General features: G+C 41.2%; 3 long non-coding RNA genes across 8 annotated transcripts; 1 reads left to right on the top strand and 2 right to left on the bottom strand.

Annotated features, from left to right (window-relative positions):
- The first annotated feature begins 1841 nt into the window (after nucleotides 1–1841).
- LOC114568412 (uncharacterized) lies at nucleotides 1842–4440 on the top strand. The gene is made up of 3 exons (XR_003694289.1): nucleotides 1842–1926; nucleotides 3818–3901; nucleotides 4092–4440. It is a non-coding gene; the product is annotated as an uncharacterized LOC114568412 (long non-coding RNA).
- Nucleotides 4441–19769: 15329 nt separating this feature from the next.
- LOC114568407 (uncharacterized) lies at nucleotides 19770–21914 on the bottom strand. 5 transcript variants are annotated; one of them, XR_003694282.1, is made up of 4 exons: nucleotides 21797–21914; nucleotides 20443–20506; nucleotides 20050–20133; nucleotides 19770–19923 (listed from the first exon to the last, which is right to left on the bottom strand). It is a non-coding gene; the product is annotated as an uncharacterized LOC114568407 (long non-coding RNA). The 5 variants fall into 5 exon arrangements; XR_003694284.1 differs by adding an exon at nucleotides 21622–21716 and having other exon boundaries at nucleotides 19770–20133; XR_003694283.1 differs by having other exon boundaries at nucleotides 19770–20133; nucleotides 20443–21716; nucleotides 21804–21914.
- Nucleotides 21915–22155: 241 nt separating this feature from the next.
- Nucleotides 22156–24506, bottom strand: LOC114568404 (uncharacterized). Of its 2 annotated transcripts, none has more exons than XR_003694278.1 (4): nucleotides 24241–24504; nucleotides 22867–23044; nucleotides 22337–22411; nucleotides 22156–22224 (listed from the first exon to the last, which is right to left on the bottom strand). It is a non-coding gene; the product is annotated as an uncharacterized LOC114568404 (long non-coding RNA). The 2 variants fall into 2 exon arrangements; XR_003694279.1 differs by having other exon boundaries at nucleotides 22162–22263; nucleotides 24241–24506.
- Nucleotides 24507–27119: the final 2613 nt, after the last annotated feature.

Raw genomic sequence — 27119 nt, forward strand, 5'->3', positions numbered from 1 at the left:
GAAATTATCTGTGATTTCATTTCAAAACTGAAGGAGTAGGCTTTTCATAAAAGGCTGTTATGAATGTAATGAATATACCCAGGTAGCAAACAGACGTTGGGCCAACGTTGGGCCAACGTCTGCTGTTGTGTTGGGCCAACGTTGGGTGCTGACGTTGTCATTAGATGGCAAGCAGACCTTCTGCCAACTTAAAAACCACTAAAATAACGTTGGGCCAACGTTGGGCCAACCATGTCATTAGATGGCCGGCAGACCTTCTGCCAACCTAAAAATACTTTACCAACCTTTTACCAACTTAAAAAAAAACTAAAACAACATTGGGCCAACCATTAGACAGCCGACCTTCTGCCAACCTAAAAATTTACCTTACCAACCTTTTGCCAACTTAACATTGGGTCAACCATTTTTTTAGACTGTCAGCAGATCTTCTAACAAATTAAAAAATATAGCCTATTTTAACCATCTGCCAACTTCATAAATAGTAAATCTGCAAACTTAAACTTAAATAGGTTTTACCAACCTTACCTCAAATTTTAAGATTGTGACATGGCCTTCTCATTACGCATTAAGAGACGACAGGCACAACGGACAAACTGAATTGGTTATAAAAATAAACCTATTTATTGGTAACAAAATTAACATTACAATTTAATGCAGTTCACAACGTGTTGTGGTGCTGTTGTTGGAAAAACTTGAGCACATAATAAATAAATAACACAGGATGTGAGCCAATTGACAAAATAGTTGAAAAAAACAACAACACAAAGGCAGTGGAAAAATGCTAAGATAAGTAAAAAATAAAGTCAAAGAAATCAACAACAAGGAAACCAAAAAGGCGGCAAAGAAAATGTGGAAGAAGGCCAAAAAATCCCAGCTGAAAACTAAGAAAATGTGCAGATTCTCTTCCGTATTCTGCAGTTTTTTGAAGATTTGAAGCAAATTAGATTGTGGCTCTTATGATGAAGACGGATCAGAGGAGGAGAAGTAGCAGCATCTTTTCCTGTAAAGAAACAACAAACATAATGGAACTTTTTAGAAGATTTAAGATGTGTCGTTCTATTTAATTACACAACCCAAAACAGAAAGAAATTGGGGTGTGGTGTAAAATATATAAACAGCAAACAGAAAAACAGAATGTGATCATTTGCGAAAAGGACATTTTTACACACTACACAAATTACACATTTGTCTACACTGTTAGACTTTGCTGTAATTTCTACAGTACCATAATTTTCTTTCCCGGTTCATTACTGTAATATGCATTATGCATTATGGGTATTAACATTTGATTTACAGTGATTTACTGTATGTTTTTTTTTTTTTTGAGACCTAAGCTAAAGATTGTGTAACTCAAAGAAAATGGTGTTAGGAGTTGAATGTATAGCTACCATGGTTGATGGGGGGAAAGTAAAATGTATTTATTTCCCTAGCCGCTTAACTTTAAATTTGACCAATCGTTAAACAATTGATCAAAGGACTCTTTTATATGGCTTTAAGTTTTTCTTGACAACATAATGTTGTTAGCTATCTAGCTATATATTATGTGATTAACTTGTAATACATCTGTTATTCTAACAATATAAGAGTTATCTACATCATACTGGTTCCCTGCATACTAATGCATGGCATTTTTTTTTAATCTTGTTATTGTGTTTTATAACCCCATGCATGCACTTAAAAATATACATTTTAATTATTTCATATGTATAATAACAATCAGTGTAAAAAAAGGCCATAGTAACACTTGCTCTCACTCCTGAGATGATTGACCAATCAGTGACGAGAGTCATCGATTTGATCTCCTGCCAATCACTCGCGCTCAGACAGAAGAAAGGCACAGACTGCAGCAGCTGTAAAAAGGGACCTTTCTTTATCTTTTCGTTCCCATTTTCGGACTTGTTGAAGTGATGTGTGTAACGTGAGAACGTAAGTTTAAACTATTCAGTACTTTGCTAAACTGTCGTGGGTTTTACTACCTCGTTATCTGTGTAAATGTTAAAACTAGTTTATTCATATTTCAATAACTCGGCTACTATGTGGATTCGAAAGTTTCTTCCGTGTTACGACATGACATTTATTTGGAGAGAGATATATTATAGATATAATATTGCTCTTGCTGTGTTTCTTATTGCGTAGCTGATAGATGTGCATATTTTTTATTACTTGTGTAGCCACGTGTTAATATTCAGGTTGTTAGGGCAATTTGCTAGTAACGTGCAATCACCAATAAACGGACCAGCGCTGTGGAGCCACGTGCTTAGTTATTACAAGTGTATTACACAGTTTGTTCCATCAAGGATATGTGTGCTGTAATAGATGTGGCTTATTCTTAGTTTGTTACTGAGCAATATGTTAAAATGTAACATATATCTATGTTAATTATTACTGAGAAATGAATGCAATTCTTAGTATTGTTTATTGTTATATGCTGGTGGCAATAACATTTAGTTTGGTAAACAATGGACCTCATTCACCAATATCTTCCTAAGTTTTCTCTTAAATATGTTCTTAAGAAGGTTTCTAAGAAAAGTCTACGTCGGATTCATGACGTGTTCTTAAACAGCAGATTTGTTCCCACCTGTGTTCTTAGGATCGATGAATCCCACGTCTTCGTAACAGAAAGCTCGTGCCAGTTGTTCCTAATTAGCATAAGAAAACGCCCCGCAAATACCCATATAAGGACATGACACTTCCTGTGCACCTCCTGGGAGACAGGTTTTCGGAGATTGTCGGAGCCGCGGTGGAGGAAGTACTGAATCTCAGTACTTAAATAAAAGTACAAATAAGACATATTTACTTTAGTAAAATTATAAGCTGTCCACTACCACAAACAAGGCCTGGCTTTTAAAAAAAGTTCCTATCCTAACCAGCATAAAACGGAAATGTGTTAGAATCGGAATGCGGTTGGTTTTATTCATGGATTGATGTACCATGCAAGTAAGCAAATAAAGTGTGTGAAGCAGCGCAAATGGGGAGATGTGAAGAGGTCCAGCCAAATAAATAAGTTATGAACGCGTCTTACGCAGCCTGGCGGAGGAGTAAACGACGCTGTGGTGAGAAATAGATGGCAACTATGATTTTTCACTTTTACCGGGGCTGTATTACCGAGGGTCAGCGGCGCTGCGACCGGGCTCTGGAGCACCGGAGCCGGCTTGGATCAGCGGGGCCCCATATATACAGTATCTACGGCAACCAAACTTTACTGGTGAGACAAACGTGTGACGGTCAGGAAGACGTTTTGGCAGGGGGGAAACTGATCAGAAAATGTAACGGAACATTGTAGAAATGTAGTGGAGTAGAAAGTATAGATAATTGCTGCAAAATGTAACAAAGTAAAAGTCAAAAGTAGGCTATGCACTATTGAGTCTACTTAAGTAAAGTACAAATACGTGAAAAATGTACTTAAGTACAGTTAGGACGAATTTGTACTTTGTTACATTCTACCACTGCATTTTGGCCCTATAAATACCGATCAATCACCAAATAGTGTTAGTGTTTTTTTTGCATAATATGATTTCTTTTTCAACAAATGATCAGAAATACATTACAGTACAATACTATCATTGTAAACGACTGTAGAATTAAATAAAATGCAGTAAGCAATCATTTGGAGCAAATTGTCATCACTCAAATGTGCGTAAGAGTGCTTTTCAGTGTTCGTAGATTTTGTTCTTAGCTAAGAACAAATCCAAGTTAAGAAAACATTAGTGAATGCCAGAATCTTCGTAAAAAGTTCGTAAGAAGGGTTTAAGAACACATTTCTTCGTAAGAACGGTTGGTGAATGAGGCCCAATGTTCATAGTAAGTATTATTTCAGAACCACTTCAAAGTGAAAAGCATCGCCCAAGTCACCACCTTCCTCCAAGGGCTCACCGAATTTGAGTGGAAGACATCAAACTAGGTAAGCATTTTCTTGTGTGATGTACTATAGTTCACACATCAGAAAAATGTTCACAGACAGTACAATGAACAGTGCAGCTACGTACCCTGCCTGCTCAAAAGAAATGTATACTGTCATATTCTATGTTTTTGCACAAGTTGTTAGTCGGTTAACAGTTAGATGAGATAAACTCATGACCATTTCTCTTCAGTACGGACCACCCCACCAGAGCATAAATACTCTTGTCTGGATTGGAGGCCCCCAAGCAGATGTGGATCAGCAAGCAGAAGTACCATGGGTTCGGCCCCTCCATCATCCTTCACAAATCTTCTAAAGCTTCTAAACAAGACTGTTCCTCCTTCCCCTCCCCAACCAAATACCCATCAACTTCAGCTCTGTGGTAAACAACCACACCACATTTTTCATACAAGTTACAGTATCATACTGTACAATGGAACTGCGGTTAGGGCATCATACTGTAAAAAACATGTACACTTATGGTATTTTAAGGGGGTAGTTACAGTGACTCCGCATATCTACATAACAAGTCTAACAGTGTATTTCATGGTACATTTTAACGTCTCCGTGAACCATCACCTTATCGTGGTGGAGAGGTTTGTGTGTCTCTGTGAACCTGAGGGCTGTGTTGTCTGGAGCTTTGTGCTCCTGGTAGGGTCTCCCAAGGCAAAGTGGTCTCAGGTGAGGGGCCAGACAAAGAATGGTTCAAAAACCCCAATGAAGAAGCAAGGTAGAGATGGAGTGACCCTGCCCGGAGGAAGCCCGGGGCCCCCGTCTGGAGCCAGGCCCAGACGGCGGGCTCGTCGGCGAGCGCCTGGTGGCCGGGTTTGCCACGGAGCCCGGCCGGGCACAGCCCGAACAAGCTACGTGGCTCCCATCTCTCCAGCCCATGGGCCCACCACCTGTGGGAGGAACCGTTGGGGTCGGGTGCGATGCCACATGGGTGGCAGTGAAGGTCAGGGGCCTCGACGGACCAGACCCGGGCGGCAGACGCTGGCTCTGGGGGCGTGGGGCGTCACCTCTCTGTGGGGAAGGAGCCGGAACTGGTGCGGGAGGTGGGGCGCTACCGGTTAGATCTGGTGGGGCTTACCTCACGCACAGTCTCGGTTCTGGAACCATACTCCTGGATAGGGGTTGGACTCTTTTCTTCTCGGAGTTGCCCAGGGTGTGAGGCGCCGGGCGGGTGTGGGGATACTCACAAGCCCCGGCTGGCGCCGCTGTGTTGGAGTTTACCCGGTGGGACGAGAGGGTCGCCTCCCACGCCTGCGGGTTGTGGGGGAAAACTCTGACTGTTGTTTGTGCATATGCACCAAACAGGAGTTCGGAGTATTCGGCCTTCTTGGAGACCTTGACTGGAGTCCTGCATGGGGCTCCAGTGGGGGACTCCATTGTTCTGCTGGGGGACTTCAACGCACACGTGGGCAATGATGGAGACACCTGGAGGCGTGATTGGGAGGAACGGCCTCCCTGATCTAAACCAGAGTGGTTGTTTGTTGTTGGACTTCTGTGCTAGTCATGGATTGTCTATAACGAACACCATGTTCGAACATAGGGATGCTCATAAGTGTACCTGGTACCAGAGCACCCTAGGCAAGGTCAATGATCGATTTCATAATCGTTTCATCTGATCTGAGGCCGTATGTTTTGGACACTCGGGTGAAGAGAGGGGCAGAGCTGTCAACCGATCACCATCTGGTGGTGAGTTGGGTCAGGGGGTGGGGAAGACTCTGGACAGACCTGGTAAGCCCAAGCGTGTAGTGCGGGTAAATTGGGAACGTCTGGAGGAGGCCCCTGTCCGACAGACTTTCAACTCACACCTCCGGCGGAGCTTTTCGTGCATCCCTGTGGAGGCTGAGGGCATTGAACCCGAGTGGACAATGTTCAAAGTTTCCATTGCTGAAGCTGCGGCGAGGAGCTGTGGTCTTAGGATCTTAGGTGCCTCAAGGGGCGGTAACCCACGAACACCGTGGTGGACACCAGTGGTCAGGGAAGCCGTCCGACTGAAGAAGGAGTCCTTCCGGGATATGTTATCTCGGAGGACTCCGGAGGCAGTTGCAGGGTACCGAAGGGCCCGAAGGGCTGCAGCCTCTGCCGTGAAAGAGGCAAAGCAGCGGGTGTGGGAGAAGTTTGGAGAAGACATGGAGAAGGACTTTCGGTCGGCACCAAAGTGTTTCTGGAAAACTGTTCGCCACCTCAGGAGGGGGAAGGGGAACCATCCAAGCTGTGTACAGTAAGGATGGGACACTGTTGACCTCCACTGAGGAGGTAATAGGGCGGTGGAGGGAGCACTTTGAGGAACTCCTGAATCCGACTAATACGCCCTCTATGTTAGAGGCAGAGCTGGAGGATAACGGGGATTGTCGCCGATTTCCCAGGCGGAAGTCACTGATGTAGTCAAACAACTACACAGTGGCAAAGCCCCGGGATTGATGAGATCCGTCCAGAAATGCTCAAGGCTCTGGGTGTGGAGGGGCTGTCCTGGTTGACACGCCTCTTCAACATTGCGTGGAAGTCTGGGGACGGTGCCAAAGGAGTGGCAGACTGGGGTGGTGGTTCCTCTTTTAAAAAGGGGGGACCAGAGGGTGTGTGCCAATTATAGGGTGATCACACTTCTCAGCCTCCCTGGTAAAGTCTACTCCAAGGTGCTGGAAAGGAGGGTTCGGCCGATAGTCGAACCTCGGGTTGAGGAGGAACAATGCGGATTCCGTCCTGGTCGTGGAACAACGGACCAGCTCTTCACTCGCAAGGATCCTGGAGGGAGCCTGGGAGTATGCCCAACCGGTCTACATGTGTTTTGTGGATTTGGAGAAGGCGTATGACCGGGTCCCCGGGAGATACTGTGGGAGGTGCTGCGGGAGTATGGGGTGAGGGGGTCTCTACTCAGGGCCATCCAATCTCTGTATGACCAAAGTGAGAGCTGTGTCCGGGTTCTCGGTAGTAAGTCGGACTCGTTTCAGGTGAGGGTTGGCCTCCGCCAGGGCTGCGCTTTGTCACCAATCCTGTTTGTAATATTTATGGACAGGATATCGAGGCGTAGTCGGGGTGGGGAGGGGTTGCAGTTTGGTGGGCTGGGGATCTCATTGCTGCTCTTTGCAGATGATGTGGTCCTGATGGCATCATCGGCCTGCGACCTTCAGCACTCACTGGATCGGTTCGCAACCGAGTGTGAAGCGGTTGGGATGAGGATCAGCACCTCTAAATCGGAGGCCATGGTTCTCAGCAGGAAACCGATGGAATGCCTTCTCCAGGTAGGGAATGAGTCCTTACCCCAAGTGAAGGAGTTCAAGTACCTTGGGGTTTTGTTCGAAAGTGAGGGGACAATGGAGCGGGAGATTGGTCGGAGAATCGGGCGCAGCGGGTGCGGTATTGCATTCAATCTATCGCACCGTTGTGATTTAAAAGAGAGCTGAGCCAGAAGGCAAAGCTCTCGATCTACCGGTCAGTTTTCGTTCCTACCCTCACCTATGGTCATGAAGGCTGGGTCATGACCGAAAGAACGAGATCCAGGGTACAAGCGGCGAAATGGGTTTCCTCAGGAGGGTGGCTGGCGTCTCCCTTAGAGATAGGGTGAGAAGCTCAGTCATCCGTGAGGAGCTCGGAGTAGAGCCGCTGCTCCTTTGCGTCGAAAGGAGCCAGTTGAGGTGGTTCGGGCATCTGGTAAGGATGCCCCCTGGGCGCCTCCCTAGGGAGGTGTTCCAGGCACGTCCAGCTGGGAGGAGGCCTCGGGGAAGACCCAGGACTAGGTGGAGGGATTATATCTCCAACCTGGCCTGGGAACGCCTCGGGATCCCCCAGTCGGAGCTGGTTAATGTTGCTCGGGAAAGGGAAGTTTGGGGTCCCCTGCTGGAGCTGCTCCCCCCGCGACCCGACACCGGATAAGCGGACGAAGATGGATGGATGGATGGATGGATTTTAACGTCCATTTTGAATTTGATGCCAGCAAGACATTTTCAAAAAAAGTTTGGACATGTTGGGGTAGCACATTTTTTATACATCTTCATGCAGTGAAGATAAGGCTGTATGCCTAGTGAAGATGAAATACGCCTCTGTTTAATGGTGGGTTAGACAGAGGAAGAAAAAACAATCATTGGAAGACACTTACATTCACTTTCGCAGCTGCTGGAATCTGCATGAGGGGGAGGCATCTGCTTTTCTGTGTTGAAGAAAAAAATTATCAAAATGTAAATTACTTAAAACTCCAACCATTTGCAAAGGTATTTGATCAGTCTTAAAAAAAAAAAAAACATCACCATTACTTGGCCTTACTAAAGGCCTTGTGTACCTTTTTCTGTTGCTCTTTTTTTTCTTCCTCCATTTCGGTCTCCGCTGTACTTCAGCCAGGTTTTAATTTTTTCCTCGGCTTCCACCACTTTTGTGCCTTGTTTTTTGGCTGCATCTGTCAGCATGAAATTAAAGAAAATTAAACAGAGAAAGGGTTAGCCGACAGATCATCTGAGTTGTATTTTGTAGAGTTCTGTACGATTAGTTGATTAATTGGCATTCTTCCATTGACTTGTATTTCATTCAATGACACATTATGTGAGACTGTAAGGGGTTGTTTCCTCTTTTGCTATTTCAAAGTTATGTCTAAAATTTGAATATTTGAATGTTTTTTAAAACATATCACCTATGACAACTTTTGCCAGCAAGAGCGTAGAAAAGGGGCTCTTCTGTCCTCTCCCTTGCCAATTAAAATTGTTGGCCAACTCATTGGTCATAATCTCCCTCATGATTCTGTGGACAATGTCTTTGGCAGATGTTCCACCCAAGCTGGTAAGATATCTTGTCTATGAAAACAAATCATGTGTTAAGCAGCAGTAAATCAGGTCTAGGTCTCTATATATGTTAGTATTATTTTAAGTGAAGTTACAGAACATCATTAGAATTTACTAGAGAACGTTGTGTGTCTCTGTTTGACAGCCTATCCTCCAGATCTTTTATGCCTGTCATGCTCCTTAAAGGAAACTGAAATTCCTCATTTACAACTTCAGCTGCATTCTCTCTTCTCAGTATGGCCTGAAGGAGGAGCGTATTCTGCCTGACTTGACCCTTTATCTCTTCCAGCATCTGGTAGAGCCGGAGTTCTCTTTCTGAATAAGACAAACATAAGATGCAACATTATAACTATACAGAATTGAACGTATAAAGAGAAAGACTGTGTCTCTTGTTTTGTTGTCTTTATCATAACATAACTTTTCCAGCCTTTTGTTGTATCAATCCCAGCTTTTTTTTTTAGACATGTTGCTGGCATTAAATTCAAAATGTGCTTACATTTCCTATAAAATAGTAAAATTTGACATTTTCAACATTTGATATGCTGTCCATGTCCTAAATATGGGTTTACAAGAGTTGGACATTTTACATAACATCCCAAGTTTTTTTTTTAATTGTGGTTGTGAAAAGGGTTTATCATTTGAAAATAGTAAAACTTAGCCAGGCAAAGTTCTTTTTGGTTACATTCATTTTATTTTTGTTTTTTGTTTGTACCAGATGTAATCCATTTACATATTTTGCCGATGGTCTGTTGGACACATTAAGAGTAATCAATTTTTATACTGCAAATAAGCAGTAGGCTATAAAAGGAGAACAGAGAACAGTGGAAACATACACTCTTTTCCGTACACTGTCCTCATCTGTAGACTCCAAACTGTTGCCTTCACAGAACTTCACCAGCTTTCTTCTGGCTTTTTCATAGGAACCTAAATATAGAAACAAACAACATCACTAAACCTATTATCTGAACATTTGAAAAGAACTGCTTGTCTAGGCATAGTTTACAAGGAGCATCTTTAATTTTGAGCAATATATTTGAATAGTTATTTCTCTATATTTCTTAATACTTACTCAATAACTTACCATACTCAGCCACCCATTCAGTTTCATATTCGTCCCATTCTTCATCAGGAGTTTCATTTTTTTCAACTGCTTTTCTACATCTTGTACCGTTATATGGGGGCCAAAAGGAAACTTTTTTGTCAATGCTCAGCCAGTCACTTGGTATAACCTCGGTCTCATTCTTTTCAGTAAAAACAACTATTGAATACATCTATAAAAAATAAAAATAAAAATAAATATCTAGTGTTACAAACTATATACATTTATTGAAGCTCTATTAATTTCCCTAACCGTGGAAATGATCTAAACTATTCTAAATCTTATTATTACTATTCTTTATGATTGGTAAGTACTGTACATTTGTCAGATGCAGAAGGGGGGTTAGGAATCAAGCAGTATGCAGTAAAGGATATGCCACAAACCCATCCTTATACTGTAAAAGAAGGACTTTTGAAACAGTCTGCGTAGGAACAATAGTCAATGACTGCCCGGGTTGTTTCACAAAGGATATATCAAGACTCGATGAATCAATGGGATAGGTGAAAAAAGATGACTTGTTTTGGAATTTAAGACAGACTAGATGCGATGCTTCCTTGTCTTTTAAAATATTTTTCACTATATAAATATCTCCATTGAACAGAATATAGTTGTCTCCCTCTGATAAACTAATTGAAGATCCACCATTTACATATTGCTTATACTGTGTAAACTGCTGAGATGTCACATTGTATGGAAAAGGCCCATTCTTATGTTCCTGGTAAAAACCATCCTTGCACACCCTTTTTTTAGTTCTGACATTTGCTTTTTCTGACATCCTACATGATCTCCTGATGATCTGTTGAAGGGGCTGGGTAGGGGCCCTAATCATTTTTTTTAATGTGTAGAGGAAGTTCTCAAATGGGAAAGCTGAGAAATTATGCAGCACACCAAACTGCCTTGCATCATTGGCAAGATGTGTCAGCCCGTGTATGTTATACACAACGTAATTACCATAAACAGATTGAAAATGCTCAACAAATGTGATCAGTAACTTTTCAGCAAAATCACAGTACTGGAGGCACAGTGAGGGGCAGCATAAAATCCGAATGGCTACATGCAGAAGCATAAAATTGTGGTATAGAACATTTGGCAGATGGTCTTTCAGTGCCACTGGACCAGTGTACAGGAGAAAAGTTCTGAACTCTGTTGCTTTCCACCTATCTACCTCAACAAGTGATCTCCCTTTCCGTGCAAACTCTCTGGGGAGTGTCATGGCAAAGGACATAAGAGCTGCAGAAATTAGGCCTATCTGATGAGCACCTAAACGAGTTGGAAGTGGTCCCCTCATCCAAAAACCTATCAACTTTCTCATAACCCCAAGAAAAACCAGGTGCATAACATCTAATGGAAATTGGGTGACCATACCAATTCCAACCCGTCAAAACACTGGTCCCTTTATGGTGAAACTCATCATCTTTATTAATAAAAGACGTATCTGTCCGTAAGGGTGAATCAACTTCAGGAAAAGTCATGCGATTTTCCGCCCATGTTCCCTCCTGTGTGCATTTTTCACAGCCGTGGTATGCATTGTGGGCTTTAATGTTTTTTACAAAAGCCCTCGCACTTGCATCGCAAACAAAATTGGAAATTTTAATATCTACACATTTGCCAATTACATCCACACCCTCTAATTTAAGCTTTCCATATTCATTCACAAATGTTTCCAGGAACAGATTGACATTCTCTGGTTTTTTAGATCCAAGATATAAAGCGATGACGAATGGTTGCTTTGTTTTGTCTTCCTCTACCAAGCCTAGAATGGGCCAGAACTGCTGATTGCTGCTTTTGAACAAAGGTAGTCCATCAATATTCACTTGTAAATGAATGGCTTTTGGGAGAGGGTCTATCTGGTTTAACACATGCCTAATGCCTTTCTCAACTCCAAAATAATGCATGGTGCCACCAGCAATCTGCTGGACCTCATAATTAGTTGGAGTACTTAAAAGAGTGCGGGCATCCTTCGGGAGATATGGATGATATATTCTCAGGATGCCCAAGAGCCCATTTAGGTGGCATTGTGGTATTTGGCTGTCTATTGCCCAACCTCTGAGCTCCTCCCCAAGACACTCTGCAGACTCAACAGATTCGTCATCACTTGAGTCAGTTTCTATTAGAGCATCTGACCAAAATTCACCAATCACGTTATCGTCAACATTAAACTCAGTCTCTAACTCGTCTGATTCATAGGACATGGGCCAGTCAGATACAGCGTCTGACCACACATCATCAGCAGGGACGTTTTTTGCCAGGCATATATTTACGTCGGCTGCGTCAGATTCAGCATTGACGTTAACCTCACTATGAACCTCACTAAGGACGTTGTAAGCCCTCCGCTTTGCCTGACGTTTAAGTGTTCTGTCTGAATAAATGTTTGCAGACATAGCTAGTGTGTAGTTACGTATCTCTGTAATATGCTGCCAAACAAATAACTAACGTTAATTACAGCTGATTTCAATTCTGTTTAATCTAGCTAGCGTATGCCTACGAAAGCTATGTTTACCTAGCTATGGTTCGATAGCTAGCTAACGTTAACTGTTAGCTAGAAGCTAGCAGGCTAGATGTAGATGCTAGCTGTCGCTAAATTACCGATATGCTAAATTATAAGGCGAAATTTACATCAGATTGCTAACGTGAAGCCATATAACAGATCGAGCCTTACTAGATAACAGATTGATTACATATTGAAATAAATATATAACAAAACAATATATTTAATTGAACAGATTACCTTGAACTGGCTGGGCTAACGTTAACGGCTGAAGTGGAGGCTAACAGTTAGAAGATAACGGAAAATAACGGTACAATTCTATATCACACACTCACCGTTCTCTTGTAAGAATGAGCTCGCGCTCATCTTTAGGTCTGATGCATCCATAGACAGTATATAATGCATCCAGATGTTTAGATGGTATTCATGTTGTGTAAGCGAGGACAGGGTATGATACCTATAAAATACGGTGTTTACATAGCTAAATAAACTGTACATTGTTTACATACGGTGTTTTACATGTCAAACGGATCTGCTGCTGGGAAAGGTTTATTTAGATGACTTGTCAGACAACTAAAACAATGATTAACAAGTAAATGTTTCTGAAATGTATTGTATGAAACACGAAGTAAGCTAAAAGTAAGTGTCGGTGTTGGTGACTTGTTTGTCAACACACTGGGCGCAGATATAAGGCTGCTGTCTGTAGCAAAGCTTTTTTTTTTGATAAGGGATTAGCCCAGGAAAATGTATTTAAAACCAGATGTAACGTTTTTACAGCAGACTGTAATAAACAGTCACTGTGTCAGAGCACTTAATGAAAGATCCTGCACTTAAAACACATTCAATGCATATATGCATTGAATGTGTTTTAAGTCCAGGAAAATATAATATATTATTATATTTTGCACATTATGCAATGATTTGCACATGTTTTATCTTGGTTTTGTATGTTATTACTTATACTGTATTTATACAGTAAACTTGTTTTGCATAAACTTTAATAAAGTACTTAAAAAAAGGAAAGATTGAACATGTTACCTCATTTTACCCCCTTATGTTACATATTCAGTTTTACACAAAATGTGAATGTAGAGGAAATTATTATTGTTATATTATTTTATTCATCCATCTTTTGTCATATGATTTCCTGTCATTTCTTTGTAATCTTTAATAAATACATTGTTCTGATTTCACACATTTGATGCATTATATTGCTTGGAAAAAACGTCATAAAAACGAGCCAGAAAAATATTCTTTTCGCCATGTTTACTGGGAAGAGTGATAAAACATGAAATGCTATAAGCATATATTTTGAGGGAAGTAACGTTCGGCCATTGCAGCTGACCATACGAACGTTGTCCCAACGTTGTATTTCTGTCAGATAGGTCGGGCCATCGCAGCTGACCATACCAACGTTGGCCCAACGTTGTATTTCTGTTGTATAGGTTGGGCCAACGTAACCAACCAATATTGACGTTGGCCCAACGTCTGTTTGCTACCTGGGTAAGCAATGTTGTAAAAACAATTTTCTCTTAATATTAAGACCCAAAGTGAGTTCAACCTGCGCGAATTCAGGTAGAATAGAACCACAAAACCAACAACAGTTTGTTTCCATTCAGAGGACTAGAGGGGAAACGACTCTGTGCTGTGTTTTCAAGGTGTAGTGCAGGGAAATATGATTCGCCGTGAGCACGGTGTATTTTATTTTGAAAATTAACCAGACATTTATTTTGTTTCTCGACTTCCTGTCCCGCACTATCTGCCATGTGCTGAATTGCTGCGGAGCTCTCCGTCGTCCGTCAAAAATAGAAGCTCTGCGTATCTGCTGCGGAGGGCTGCGGACTGACGGAACTGGGACGGAGTAGGGACACAGACGTTCCGCAGTCAGTGGAAATGCAAAGATTGACTTTAATGGAAACCTAATGACTCCGTCGACGTTCCGAAGACGTTCCGCATCCAGTGGAAATTGCCGGTGAGAGGTGGCAGCCCTACATTATATTCTAGTGTATTATCATAATTTGTTTAACTTTTTTTTTTACCTCAACCTCAAACCAGATAAAGACGTGCGCACCCCCTGTGATCTTTGCCGCCCCCCTAAGGGGTGCCCGGACCCCAGGTTGGGAACGACTGATATACACTATATTGGAACTAACGCATTGACTCCAGCAGCAATTTTCTCCCACGCAAATTCTCTCTTTTACAGCAGCCGCTCTGTTGATTTTTTAACTAAATACATGTTCGAACTCGCTGTATGTGTGCATGAGTATTTTCGCCCACCAGTTTGTTTGTGGTTGTTACCATGGTGAATCGTAGTATTAATGCAGCCTGAAACCAAAAACTCAGAGTTTCCCATCTCAGGGTAAATCAACTCAGATATCAGGGTTAGAATCAGAGTTTGTTAAACCTCCTTCCTGAAACGGGCCCATGCATTGTTAACGGCTGCTTTACCTGGTCTGTGCTTGTAAACAGAAACAAAAAAACAACAACCAAGAGGTTACACCCTTTTTTGTTGGTACAGCCTTACTTGAGTCTAAACACAGTGACTTGGGACTTGTTCAAGACGGTGAAGGTTAAGACTTGTAACTTACACATGACTTAAGACAGTTACACACCGGGGGCGTGACGAATAAGCAGAGATGGGAGTAAGTCACACATGGGCAAGTCGCAAGCAAGTCTCAAGTCTTAACCTTCAAGTCTCAAGCAAGTCCAAGTCATTTTTTGTGACAATCAAGCAAGTCAAGTCATAGCTTTGGTCAAGCAAGTCACAAGTCAAGTCATACAAATGTTTCCATTTTTAAACAAGTTAAAGACAGTGATTATGAATTGCTGAAATTTTATTTGCATTTTTTACTCAAAAGATATTGCGTCCACATACATTGGAGAGTTTAAATTAACACAGATAAAAAAATCACAGCCTAAAACTGATATTAGGCCAACAATAAATCAACATTGTTCAATATGCCTCAAACATGACATTAAATCATGAAATTCCTTCAAACAATTAAAGTATAATGGTTCCTAAGTCAAATAATATTCTTCAAACATGCCTCACTTTTATGAGACAGAAACACATCCTTTAACCTTTCCTTCTCTTAAAGAACAAAACATATTCTTTAGGAGGAGCTGAATCCCACCACCTTTGCTTATCACATGGAATGGAAAGTATATGTTGATATTTGACAGTGTATTTGTGAGTGAATGTGTGCGTTTGAGAAAGAGAGAGTGAAAAGTTATTAATATTGGTGAGTGAATGTGTGTGTGTGTGTGTGTGTGTGTGTGAGAGTGCAGAGTGCGTTGTATGTGTGCCTAGCTTTATTCACATACTTACGTCTGCATGTGTGTGTGTTTATGAGAGAGAGAGAGAGAGAGAGAGAGAGAGAGAGAGAGAGAGAGAGAGAGAGAGAGAGAGAGAGAGAGAGAGCAGTTTGTGTTGTGTGTGTGTATGTGTGCCTAGTTTTATTCGCTCAACAAAGAGGGGAGGGTGTGCTTATTCATGGCCCAAAACTGAAGGGAGGTCTGTCCATCACAAATGTCCAAATAGTGGTTCAGCTGAATATGGAGACTGGAACCCGAATCTCTCCCGATTTGAAGTGTCTGATGAAATTCGACGTCGGAAATAAGTACTGCAGACCTTGCAAACTGCCATATGTTTTCTCTTTGCCTGGTCAGATGTGTAATCCTTAAAGCCAGACTTTATTATTTTCTGTGCAGAGGGACATAGGCGCCGATTTATGTTTTCCTCCGTGGGTGCTCACACGCGCACACGCTTTACAAAAAAAGTGTTTGCATTTCAAAACCTTAGGAAACGGACAGCGGCCGACACGAACACACACGCCGTAATAAAGCCAGGACAGACAGCGCCACTTCTCACAAATACAGACAGGATTGGAGATGAGAAGTTTAACTGGCACGTAACCGCGATCAGCTTCGTGGGAAATTAAGAATCAATGCCACCGACATAACCAATCACACTATGACAGACGCTCCACAGCTGCAGTGTTTAATTTTAGATTCACGTAAAAATGAACTGGCAGTCTGGCACTCGTGGGTGGTCAGTATTTTCCGTGGGTGCTCCGGAGCTCGAGCACCCACGGTATCGGCGCCCATGAGAGGGATCCATGACGTTAAGTTAGCCTACTAGCCATAGCCAGGCTACAGAGCCAACTGCGATCCGGACACAGGTGCTCAGAGGGCTTCCTATCATCCTTGGGGACAACCCCACAAACGTCTTCAAAGCAGGCTTTGTAAGTAAGCTCTTGCTTTCTTATAATTTCCACACAATTATTTATTTTTCACCATGACACTCTTATATTGATTAAAGTTGTTTTTCAAATGAGAAATCTAATGTAATGATTGTGCTCTTCTGTTATTCTTTATTTAGGAATCTGGGCCCAGTTGTTCAAAAGTAATCCAGTTTGATTTCGGATCACGGTTTGGATCAAATCTTGGATCAAATCTTGGATCAAATCTTGGAAATGGGTTTTTCAAAAGCAAAAGAGGGATTCCAAACTAAGATCAGATCACGTAATCCGATTTTACATTTGATCTGGATCAAACCGCCCTTTGGGGTTTTTCAAAACTTTGAACTTGGTTTGGGATCTATTTCATCCAAAGAATACATTTATTCATATTTGAAGCATATATGAAGCATGTCACATCTAATGAGACATGGTAACCAAAAAACAAAACAAACAAAAAACATAAGAAAATAAGGAATGTAAAATATTTCTGTTTATTACAGTGTTTCTTTTTCTTAAATTTAAAACAAACAATGGCTATTTGTGACCACCGGTATTTTGTCTACCTGTTGTTCTTTGCTGAGCCAGTAGGCTACACTGTTGGTTCCATTTAAGACTCTGGTAAACAGGATTTGGTAATCCTGAAATTTGGTATTTGGATCACAGTGATCCAATCCAATGTTCCTTTAAAAAACCTGGCATAAAAGTAAGATGGGTCTGAGGCCTGTACTACAAATCAAGATCAACATGCTTTGGATTTCTTTCAGTTATCCGGCTTCACTAACCCTAACAACCGTGGTCCCGCATAACCTGTGTCGACGGTGGTTAACAACTAGTTCAGTCAACTCAGGGTTTCCCAATCCAGCGGCGCGCGCGTTCACATAAAAGAGGAGGTGTTTGCGCACCACAACCAATCGCAATCTACCAGAGCCGCATATTTTAAACAAGAAGAGAAAACTATAATTCTACATAAATAGGAAGAACACAAACACGGTTTTACAGGGAAAATGCAGGAAGGAAAGCTGGCAAAAAAGCCAACGCTGTTTTACGTAAATCACAACGCTTATCCTATCAATATCACTTCCAGTGGTGTAGTCTACGTGATAGTAAGCTCCAGGATTTCTATATAGGCTACCCACTTAAAAATGCCCAATGACACGTAATAACATAGGCTACTTTCCATTATATTTTTGATAAATTTTGAATTGTCTTCTGTGCTTTTTTCTTAACATCTATAGGCTGAATAAAGGTATTTTTACCATAAATTGGTGCATTAAAGTGTATCAGAATGCAGGAAATGAAGTCGTTGATACTTAAAACTTCCCTGGGGGAGGACACCCTGTCCCCCCCACTATGATATGCCCCCCTCCTCCCCCAAAGGCAGATTCTGGCCAATATACAATAGGCTACAGTACACCCACTATAATAGCCTACATTAGACTACACTGGTCACTGCCCCATCAGTCAGGCACAAGATCTGACCATAATTACACTTTTGCTTTCCATGAACTGTCGTTGCTTTAGCCTTTTATTTCAGTTGAAACCCTGGCAGCGGTAAGCGATTGTGAGAGAAAATAAAAAAATATCAAAACATAATTCTAACCGATGTGCGTATTGGCAACACACGGCTGAAGAAGCCGACAAATAGCCTATATGTAATTCCCTCCTCTTAAAATCTATATCTTTCATAAAGATACCATCAGTGAATGTTAACAGGGTTGTCGTTCTCTAAATGTTTACTTTTATGAGCGCACCACTCTCTCTCCCCCTCTCTCTCTCCTCGCACCAAGCTCCGCCTGATCTACTAAGAACGGTGACGCCGTTATCAATCGAGTATTGATTGGTCAGTAGGCAGTGCTTTAACACCGTTTGATCTCTAATCTCCAACTTAACCTGCTCCCGACCAGGTTAGGTGTTCAGCATGAGTTACCACGGCGATTGAACCCGATAACAACTAATCCACCTTCGTAGTACAGAAAACCCTGGGTTGAACCTGAAGTTAGCTCGTTAACGCCAAATCTTGCTTCGTAGTATAGGCCTCAGGTGATCCTGGATAGCAAAACATGGGATTTCCAAATCCGGATCAATTTGATCCAGATTACATTTTTTTTTTAAACTGGGCCCTGATGATGATGATAATTCTTTTTGTGACCTTGACCAGGGCATAAAGTTAACTTTTTTGACCACCAGCCACTTTGGCAGGTGGATTTTTAAACCCACCTGCCAAAGTGACTTTTTACCAGCCAGTTTTTTTTTGCCTCATTAAAGGTGAAAAACAGGACTTGCTGTGTCTCTATGATCCTGTCCAATTCATGGTAGCCTACTCGTGGACATTGCGTTGTCATCACGTGCTGTAGTAGGGGGGCCAGCCTTGATAATCCTGCATAGGGGTCCGGTCTTGGCTCGTTATGCCACTGCATATAAGAGATGAGAGGACTGACATCAGGAGTGTCTCACTTTTTCTTTGCTTTATCTAGCCCTGATATGGACAGAATATTTTTGTAAGTAATCTCATTGTATAACGTTATGTGTTCTGTAAAATAAAATTATTTTTTAAAAACCCTTGAAGAAATGCTGTGCTTATTGACATTAGGGATACAGTCAGCATATAACCAGAGACAATTTATATTACGTTCCCATCTATATTTACACAACGCACACATACACTGCATATCAAATATGCCGCCTTTTCAAAAACAGTAACGTATTTTGGTGGACAAAAATAACATTAGCATCAAGACGTACATTTCTAAAGCTACTCAGAGACAATTTAGAGCTACTCCATATCTTATATTTTACTTTTTTACTTTAGTACATATGCCACATTTATGTGCCTTCTATGGGTGCAATAACAGAGTGGGATGTGGGCGATCCTTTTTCACCTTCCCAAAGGAGAATAAAAGGTAACATTAACGTCTTAAATATTATAACCATTAACCTTAGCTTGCTTACTGTTGTTACTATTGTCATTGTATATCTTGCTAGCCTAACATGCCACATAGACCATATAGCTAAAAATACAGTTCAGATACACTAATCAGAGAAGACATTTAAAACGCTTATCTCTATGGTGCTGTACTCAGGTTTAAGCATTTGACATGGATTTGTTCATGAACGAGTTAGTTACTTTGCATAAAGCAACTATCATTTTAGCCTTAATATTAGGCAATGAAATGCCAAGTAATATAAAAACAAAATACATTTGGTCCCACTATGAAAATATGAATAAATGAATATGAAATACCAGATGAAGAATAAGCCTGACACAGCATTCTGATGATGTATTTTATTAAAATATTAATCAACACAGGAGACAGAAATGGCTTCATAATGTGAGGAGGGGAGGTCTGTCCTCCCACATAACAAAAACAGAGGCAGAAAGGGGAGGATATGTGGTCTGTGAAGATCATTTCAGGCCAGAGGACCTAATATCAAAAGTATGGTCAATAATGTTCTCCATTATTTAAATATAAGCAGGTTTGCACTTTATCAGCAATAACAATGTATTGTATAGACAGAGACTGAAAAACACTGTTAATGTAGTAATGTACCTGTATAAAGTTACCATTTTTTTAAGGGTAAAAGAAAGCGGCTGGCTCCCAAAGCCATCCCTGTCCTTTATCGGCTGCACACCCCTGTACAATAGGAAGGAGGTACCCAAATACAGTGAAAAAATTTCCATAGAAAAGGGATTCACAATCATATTCATGGACCCCCTGACCCCTTATGTTTTGTTTTCTTTCTTTCCAAGCACATGACAGTTAATAAATGTAATTAAAAGGTTTTTTAACTTTGTTTAAATATTGTGTACTGTTCTTTATCATCTTTTCAATGATTTATTCGGTCAGGTTTACAGAACAGGAACAGATATACAACATAGATTTCACCAAAACTGTATGCATCAATACTGTGTGTAATATGATTACAGATTCTGAGGTACATACCGGTCTTCCTGAAGTGGTGCCATTGCAAGACACTCCACAGTGTCAAGTGGTTGTGGCAGAGTTACTTAATGAGAAAGACAAGGTGAAATGGCATTAGTGATCGCTGCATATCCAACATGATTCTTTACTCATAGAAACTGTATCATATTAACATCCTATAATAAATTTACAGAAAATCAAGGAACATAAAAGGCTCCTGCAGGGAGAGAGGGCCAAAATGCGGCAGCTCAAGTTCCATATGAACTTTAAAATAAGAAAACTCCAAAAACAGTATGTGAGCAGTGTAATAGCACACGTTGTGATAATAAAATGTAATGTACATAACTGTAATTATTCCAGTCATTTTACTTGCAGACTGCAACATCAGCAGACAGCAGGAAAGAGCAGGGAGTCACTGGCCACTGACTGCCTTCCAAAGGCAACCAAAGATTTCTTTGAGATGCAAATTGCCATGGGCAGGGTGGCCAAACATGGCCAGATATATAAGACCAGCGAGAAGGATTTGGCAGTCCAACTGTTCCACCACATCCCAAGGTGCTACTCTGAACTCCAGAGAGTATTTAAGCTGCCCAGTAAAACAACTCTAAGGAGGCACGTAATGGGCAGTCTGGGGAGCTTTGATGTGAGTTAAAAACATATCGCATTGACACACCCTCTACTTATGCCGCGTAACTCAACCCACATAAACTTGCGCTATTCTGACATCATGAGTGCACAAATACACGTTTGCAACTTTAATGTAGTCATGAATGTCATCGCAGAGTATGCAAGATTTAACACAGAGCAATACTTCCATTTATTCTGTAGCCTGGATTTCTGCATGGTGTTCTTGCAAAAATTAAAACAAAAACAAAGACCATGACAAAGGAAGAGAAGATGTGTTCCCTTGTGCTGGACGAGATGTCTATAAAAGGCCACCTTGACTACAACAGGAAAACAGACTCAATTGATGGTCTTACACCAGATGGCTCCCAGGCTCGTCATGCTATGGTATTCCTGGTTAGGACCATAAATGGAAAATGGAAGCAGGTAGCAAAATATAAATGGGCACAATGTACAAACAGTACAGTAAACATTTGGAAGCATCCACAAAGTTCAGAAACACTACTATGTGTGTACACTCAGAAGAGTACATACATGTACAAATATTAAAAACATCTTTCCTCCCTCACACTTCACCTTTTAGGCAATTGCCTATTTCCTGTCCAAAACTGCCATGCCAGGTGAGGAAATTGCCAGGAAACTGAGGGAAGCCGTCACCCGCCTCGACAGTGCTGGATTGAATGTATGTTGTGTATTACATAGTGAAAAACAGAATGCTAAAATAAAAGGTGATTGATCCTTAATAACTTACATCTTACTTTCAGGTCAAATGCATTGTCTGTGACCAGGGGTCCACAAATGTGAAGGCCATGAGAGCCCTTGGTGCTTCCTTGGATATCAATGAGGATGGCAATGGATCACACTGCATCCTACAAAGACAAATTCCACTCATATTTGATGTTCCACATCTTGTAAAATCAATCCGGAACAACTTTAAAAGACATTCACTGAATGTAAAAGAAACTTTAACAACATTTTAAAATTTACATTCACTTTCATTGTAATGACGTCCTCTGAGGTTGGGGGACATGATCTGACATGGAGACACCTGACACAGAAAGAAGTGTCATCCGGATGGCTCCTAAACTGACAGAGCGGCATATTTACTTGCCTCCATTCACCAACATGAGGGTCAAACTGGCACTCAGGTCTTCAGCCACTCCGTAGCAGCAGGTACAGCTACACAACAACAACAAAAACACACACAAAAATAATACACTGAGAAACATCTGAGTATTCTCCACTGACATTCACAAGGCATGCAGACCATGGTGCTACACCATAAACTCACAGAGGATGCTCTTCACACAGCCAAATTTGCAGAGGACATGGATAGGCTCTTTGACATCCTCAATTCCAGGTGGGACTAAAATACACAAGAACAAACAAAATATGCACAAACATGGTTCTATTAAAGTGTGCACAGTGTGTGTACATGTATCATTGAAACTGAGGTCATAAATTGTGAGCTTGTGTGTAGGCTACTTCTATAAATCACCAAAATTAAAATGGTTCCGCAGGAGCATGAGAGACAGTAAATGGTGGAGGAGGCCACTTTGTGCCAACACTACCAGGCTCCAGTATCTCCACAACAGCATCAACTGGATAAAGTCCTGGAAATTTGGGTAAGCCTTGGGGTAAATTCCAAGGTGAGTTACTAAGATGAGGATGGTACCTTAAAACTCAGACCAATCCTTTTAAGGTCTGGAAAAATACAACCATGCCAGATGGGACTGGTGATCAGCATCCAGAGTACCCTGATGCTTCACCAGCAGCTGATGTCAGAGGGGGTGAAATATCTTTACACAACAATGCACTTACCTCTCTTTGTAGAACCTGTTCTCAGTCATCAGAGGAAAGGGAGGACACCGCTTTCATCGCAATGCCAGGGAATTTGCTGCAACACTAAGGAGTGCATCAGTGGCCAACATCATCAGCTTGCAGGGCAGTGCTACAAACTGCATTCCTGATAATGCCACTCAGTTGTTGCAGTCCACTCCTGTGAAATGCAGTGAGCAGGTATGGCCAGTGTATAACTCTTTATTACTGGAAGGGTACACACAATAATATCATGACAATCCCAATCATGTCATATCAAAATAATTAAGCCTCCCCAATACACAGTAAACAGTTGTAGTTGTTATGTAAAATGCAATTCTGCTGAAATGTTGATGTCATTTGTTTAACAATCCAAAGACACACCTCTCTTTTGTGCTCCTGAAGTAACATAATGATTGGGTGAAATTGTTTATTACTTGGTCATTTAATTACAACCTGCTGAATTAAAATGCAACATTATCTTAAAGTGCTCTTTTGTGCCTGAATGTGAAAATGAAGAGCTGGATGAAGAGCAAATAATGGCTAATGAGCAGGTGATCACTGAATATGACTTGATATGATCCAAAATGAATATGTTTCTGTAATATTTCAGAATTCACTAAATTCGATATTGCTCGTTGTAGGACATACCAGATGTGGACAGTTGCGAAAAGGAGGCACTTGCCTATGTGTCTGGCTGGGTCGCACGGAAAGTGGCTCAAGAGCTATCAGTGAGAGAGTGTGGAGAATGTGAGAGTTTGCTCGTGCGGACAAATGACGGCGAGCACAACTACCACGCTCTGGCGGAGGATGATGCCTTGCCTTCATTTAAAAAAAAAAAAAATACACCACCACATCTAGGCTATTTCAGCCATCTTCCTTACTAAAGGAATGCATTGGTAAATGTGAGGGCGTCATTAAAAAGATCCCCCCCAAAACATGGGCAAAAAAAAAAATGATACTGAGGCTGAAGACCTCGCTCAGGAACAGTGGTGTGTTCACCGATCTCCACCGCATTCACCCTGCCCACTCAAATGCCATCGAATAGGTGGCCTTAAACAAATATGTGATGTGCAGGATGGGGGCTGAGCTCAGAGCTCGCAACCAAGCTTCACACAGTAAAAACAAAAAAAACGAAACCACAGCACAGCGGAAACTGATGTGCTTTACAAATTAAGCACGGTCAAAATAAATACTCAATTTGTACATACATCGTTAACGTTAGCTAAGTTAGCGTTGGCTAGCCAAGTGAGCGTTAGCTATGTATGAAAGCTGGCTAACTAGCTACGCCGTACCTTGATAACACAACATATTTTGTGTCTTTTACTTAGAATGTAAGGTAACATATTTGTGGTCGATATAAAATGCTTTAACTACCTTGGTAGTCCGGTGCCTTGGCGTTGTTATCATCCTCTTCCATGTGGATTCCATCTGATCTTGCACACACCCGTCTGACACGCCACAACTCGCTGTCGCCAAATCGTCTCCGCTGTCGCAAAACCCCAAATGTGCGCATGCGTCAGTGGAACCAGACGATAGGCTTAAATGTTTACCGGCTTGACTGTTAAAAAGCAGAAGATTGGCTTTCCAGCGGGAGGGGTGGGAAATGTGCATACAACCGCCTTATATAGTCCTTATAAAGTTGTATTGAGGATTGAGGAAGTGGCATGTCTCTTCTAAATAGTCTCTGGCGATAGGGAGCCCCGGCTGTCAATCAATGTCTTCCAGTGATGCGGGCCCCTGATTGGACCAGGCCCGTGCTTACCGATAGTTACGCATCTGAATCACTCAATTCTCATTGGCTACCCGCCAAAGTGGCAGGTAGATTGACAGTGTTACCCGCCAATTGCAAAATTCACCCACATTTGGCGTGTGGGCGGGTGTTAATTTCATGCCCTGACCTTGACAGTGGGATACTCGTCATTGAGCGTGAAGGTGCTCACATCTTCCCAGCATCTCAGTAAAACAAGCGGACAGACACATGTAAAACGCAGACACACACACACACACAAACAACAGACACATTCAACACCCCCACACAATACACACATACAACACAGACACTGACAATACCCACACACACACACGGACAACACACACAAACACCCACACACACGGACAACACCCACACAAACAACACAGACACCCACACACATAATTGTTTCAATGATTTGAAATGGACGTGTTGAAGTTGACCTGATGTTAAGTTTGTCATAAGAAGATTGGCTGTGTTTTGCCATTTTTCTTAAAAATAAAATGCATTGGAGCATTTAGAGGTGTTTCTTTTTTCCATCCAATTTAATTGAAACAATGTTTTATACCATATTTAAAAAAAATCAAAAGCTAATTGAATTAGAGGAAAATACAGTAATTGTAATAAATGATGAGTAGCAATAAGAAGTCATAATAGCTAGTTTTTTCTAATGATTTTGAGTACACACTACTAATAAATAGAAATATTAAACTTAAGGTTCTATGTTAATACAACTCGACATGTTTAGTTTCAGCTTGTGTAAAAGCTAAAGTGGTATAGGGCAACAGGTTTCCAAGTGATTTGCGAGTGAAGTCAACTAATTTGGGTTAAGAGTGTGGTTAAAATAATGCCAGCTCACGTTAAGCGGTGTAAAGTGTGACTTTATTTTCCTGTAGAGGATTCCAACACCGGAACGTAACAGTCTGACTGCCGCTGCCGTTGTCGGAAAAACAACACAGATGGTGCGTTCACTTGAAACTCGCCAGCCTTGTGGTGCATTTTAAGTTATTGTAAAATACCCTCTTCCCATCTGGTGCTTGTTTTTGTCGTTTACCAGCAAGTTACTGGTGAAATAAGTTATTGTTATAAGTTATTGTTATTACATTATTGTCATTCTGTGCTCCTTTTTCATATTTTATATTATATACATTATAAATATATTCAATATATTTCGGTTCAGGCACCGTTTAGGCACTGGCACCGTTTTAAAAGTATCGATTTAGTACCGGTATCGGAAAAAACCCAAAGGATACCCAATCATAAAGAGCATCAATAATAAATTCTCTCCTGAAGGTGTGGTTCTTCCAGTCTCTCATACGTATACATAAATAAACACTTAACGAAACATAAGCTGCACAATCAGACAAACACTTGGTGTAATCTTAACAGGAAAATAAACAAATGTTTACCATAACATCACAAATATCTTTCCCACAAATCCAACGCAAATGTCCCTCAACTGGTTTCTTTGCCCAGGAACCCATAAAAAAGATGTATGAATAATCCGTTACAGGGTGGCCGCACCTTAAAAACCCATAGCTCATACAAATCAGACTGATCTCATGAAGTAGCGTATGTATGACACGTCAATTCGTATGCCATTATTGGCATGCTATCAAGATGCATACTCGGTTTTTAGCGTGTTTATCAAAAATGTTTGTCAGAACTCTCATTGTGTAAATATTTTGTGAAAGCACCAATAGCCAACCCTACAGTATCGATATTGAGGTGTTTGGTCAAAAATATCGTGATATTTGAATTCCTCCATATCGCCCAGCTTTAATTGTAAGAATAAGTAGAGTTACCTGTGCTCGAGAATGCCCAGATGAGATTCAGAGAAAGGATCAGCTTCATCGTGACGTTTGTATAGTTTATTTTTATTTTTCTGGATTGTGATATTAAACTAAAATCAGCATGGCTTAATATACAGTTTCATTCATGCATCAGTGAGCCAAGATGGATAAAAAAAGAAACAAGACAAAAATGTCTTTGATGCAAATACCAATGATGGTGTCATTGTTGTGCCAGGGAAGAACAATTCTGACGTACTGTGTAATGTAATACCCTTACAATTACACTGTATTATCACACCACTGACCTCGCATATGCATATGGCATGTTGTGAAACTGGCAACCCTAGCTGTTCACTACATTTAATGATACAATTAATTGCGTAGGCTGTATGTTTTGTCGTACAGGCTCAATTTTAGCGTGTGGAATGATGGTTACCCATTTTACAGCATGCACTTTAAAGCAGTAAAAAGTTCAACCATACACGGATCAATAAACACTTCAGTCACAATTAAACGTTGTACTTCAGTGGTGGTAATTTGAAATTTAGTGATGCCAACTCAGTTTTAAAAATGTCTTGTTATACATTCCCATCAACGCCTAACCTCTGTGCCAGAAACAAGTCAGAGGCTCACATTTCAAAATGGGACACCGCTTCCACAGATTCTTGACTTATATCAAAATAGAATTTCTTAGCCAGTTGAGAACAACT

This window comes from Perca flavescens, chromosome 14 (genome assembly GCF_004354835.1).
Source record: "Perca flavescens isolate YP-PL-M2 chromosome 14, PFLA_1.0, whole genome shotgun sequence".
NCBI classification, from domain to species: Eukaryota; Metazoa; Chordata; class Actinopteri; order Perciformes; family Percidae; genus Perca; species Perca flavescens.